Source organism: Marmota flaviventris, chromosome 15 (genome assembly GCF_047511675.1).
Source record: "Marmota flaviventris isolate mMarFla1 chromosome 15, mMarFla1.hap1, whole genome shotgun sequence".
In the NCBI taxonomy this organism is placed as follows: Eukaryota; Metazoa; Chordata; class Mammalia; order Rodentia; family Sciuridae; genus Marmota; species Marmota flaviventris.
This window is the reverse complement of record NC_092512.1, coordinates 83,121,216-83,124,588: the sequence shown is the minus strand read 5'-3', so window position 1 is coordinate 83,124,588 and position 3,373 is coordinate 83,121,216. Positions and strand designations below refer to the sequence as shown.

General features: G+C 37.1%; 1 pseudogene; it reads left to right on the top strand.

Annotated features, from left to right (window-relative positions):
• Positions 1-1,496: 1,496 nt before the first annotated feature.
• LOC114090560 (ubiquitin thioesterase ZRANB1 pseudogene) lies at positions 1,497-2,569 on the top strand (annotated as a pseudogene).
• The last annotated feature ends 804 nt before the right edge of the window (positions 2,570-3,373 follow it).

The following is a 3,373-nucleotide window of genomic DNA, read 5'->3' as shown; positions in this document are numbered from 1 at the left end:
AAGCTGAGTTTATAGAAGTAGAGTAGAATGATGATAACTAAAGCCTGGTGGCAGGGCAAGGTTAGGGAGACATTGGTCAAAGGATATAAAGTTTCAGTTAGGAGGAATAAGTTCAAGAGATCATGTAGTGACTATAGTTAATAACGATGTATTGTTTAGTTGAAATTATACTAAGAGGGAAGATTTTAACTGTTCTCACCACACACACCACAGATACATGTAGTAATGCATGTTTTAATTAGCTTGATTTAGCCCTTTCACAATGTATACATGAGTCAAAACATCATGTCACATACTACATATACAACTTTTGCAAATTAAAAAAAGAAGGTGGGGCATTGGGAGGTGAGATCTGATAGATAGTAAACTTCAATATATGTTTTCTGAATGAACAAATAAACTTTCCTTTAAACTTTCCCATTCGGCTCCCTTCTTTATTCTTTTTTTTATAACTTTATTTTATTTATTTATTTTTATGTGGTGCTGAGGATTGAGCCTAGAGCCTCCCACATACTAGGTTTGTGCTCTATGGCTGAACCGCAACCCCAGTCCCCGCTTCCTTACTCTTTATATATATTTTTAGACTAGATCCATGGTTCTTGAAGTGTGATCAGTAAAAATGAAAACAAAAACAAAAACTGAGATTCCTTAAAGTTAAAAACTTCTGTGCTTTGTGCTTTACCATTTGTTGGGTTTGTAGCTTTTAGCAAGTTATGTAATCTGTCTGTGATGTAATTATCTCTATATGCAATAGTACCTCATAGGATTGTTGTATGAATTATCTGCCATAAATGATAATAATACCTAACACTCTTTGAGCACTTACTATGTATCTGGTCATGTTCTAACCCATCAACTTATAGGCACTATTCCATTTCACATAAAGGGATTATTGACCTTATCGTAACTTCTTATTGACAATATTGTAATTCATGATAACAGAAAAGCCTGAAAAGGACTTCTCTTCCTACTTTGAGCGCAAAAATGTCTAGTCAGATGTTTTGCAGATATCACTATGAAAGAATCTGTAATTATCTGCTATCCATATGATTGCATCTAATACAGTGGGGTATCAAGCATGCTATTGCAAGGGTTGAGCTACACCCTAGCCCTAGTTACAGTGGTTCTCAAAGAATGCCATTAGAATCCCTTGAGAAGCGTGTTAGAACACATCGCTAGGCCCCACCCATCAAATTTCTGATTCAGGTCATCTAGGATGGGGAAAAAAATGCATTTTTTGACTATTTCCCTAATGATACTGATACAGCCAGTCCTTGACCAATGTATAACTGATTTATTGATATATAAGTAAGATACCAAAGATCATCTTAAAAATATACCATTCATTTGGCTCCAGGCCCCTGGCCGCCACCATTAGGAGTCTGCAGAGACCAGTGCCACCCCTCTTTCCAGGTCCCCACCCCCACAGCGTCTCCGCACCTCCCTCCTTTCCTGGAGGCTCTCTGCTTCCAAAAATGGTGAAGTGGATTTCCGCAATGGTATGTCCTGAAGTGACAAAACAAAACCAGAAAGAAATAATTGCCTCTCTTCAACAGGAATAAGGGAATTTGCTTGCTATTTTCTAATTGACCTTGTAACATTTGCTGTTGCCAGCAGATATTGAAGACTTGCCCCCAAAGTCCAAGAAAAATTATTACATGAGGTGCTTGATAGAGATGTTCAAAAAGAGGTAGAAAAGGAATCTCCAATTATAAACTGGTCCTTGGAGTTGACTACACATTTGGACAGTTTATTGTATGCACTTTGGAACTGGATTGTGGGAGACTGCTTTACTATAAGCTACAGTACTGCAAGCTATCTGGGGCATTTATGATAAGAACTCAGTGCTTCAGAAAGCCCTGTATGACAACCTGCATGATGATTCACATTGGTTTTACACACACTGGAAAGACTGGGAATTCTGATATTTTCAGTGCTCTAGTTTTCGTTTTTCCTTGAGAGAACAGTGGCATGAACTGGGCATTCATCCTCTCTTTTGCTAGTCAGTCCACAGCACTTTTGGAACAGACATACATTTTTTGTACTTGCACATATTCTTCCATCGCCAATTATAGTTTATGGAGTAAAACATTCCATGGAGAAACCTTAGCATTTACTCAGTTTCAAGGATTTTATTTGCCTTTATTGTTGGAACAGTTTTTTTTTTGTTGTTGTTGTTGTTTTGTTTGTTTTTAAAGTCCAATTGTTCTGAGCTATACTAGGAGCTCCTTTTCTGCTTTGGCTGCCATGCAAAATGATGGCTATGTGCAATTGAGGATGTTTTTTTTTTTCTTGAACACCATCACATTTTAACCTCTGGTAAACAGTAAAAGGAAGCTATACCACATCCATTTTCCTTCTTCTCAGGAAGTATTGAGGAACACCTGGAGAAACTGCTCAGGGAGTGCCTGGACTGCTGCATGACCCAATGGGGAATACTGGTTGCTATGCAGAAAAGCCCTCAGCCTGGAAATCAGACCATGGTCACACAGTTAGTAGAAAAATGGCTTGACCACTACCCAAAGATCCAGTCTTGTATATCTCATCTAATGGAGATGAAGATGAATAAAAAAATCAAAGAGCAGAAGAACAAGGCATCAGTCTGTGATGGTTCCAAAGTTAGGGCAGAGTGTACGGCATTGAATGAACCCAATCTGGCAGGATCTGCTTGGAAATATTTTTCTGATCTACACCTAGTGGAGATAATTAATGCACCTGCTACATGAGGAAATAGAGAACTTTGGTTGAGATAATTTGTATAAAAAAGTTTATTAGCAGAACTTTCTTTCACATTGTGAATATGTCTATAAATGTTAATGCAGGTGGTTGTGTAAGAAATTGTGTTCTAGGGCTGGGGTTGTGGCTCAGTGGTAGAGCACTTGCTTTGAATGTGTGAGGCACTGGGTTCGATTCTCAGCACCATATAGAAATAAAAAAATAAAAGTTTGTCAACAACTAAAATGACTAAAATAAATAAAAAAATTTAAAAAAGAAATTGTGCTCTAGAAAAAAATTTAAAGGGATTTTACTATATTCACAGAATTGTGCACATTTTTTCTTATTTTTTCACTATGTTTTTTTGAACAGGTACGCACAATTCAAAAACCAAAACCAGCTAAGAATGGAGAAGTCTTATTACCCTTATCCCAGTCACTTGGTTCTACCTCTCCCCTAGATAACCACTTTTATTTTTGTATACATCTAGCATTACTTCACTTCATACAAGTACAAGCAATACACAGCCCTCTGTTTTCTCACACTAGAAAGGCAGCATACTCTAAATCCTGTATATTGTTTTTTTCTATACTATACCCTGGAGATTATTATGCAAATAGGATATGGGTTATTTAATAGTGTCTTTCATGTAATTGAA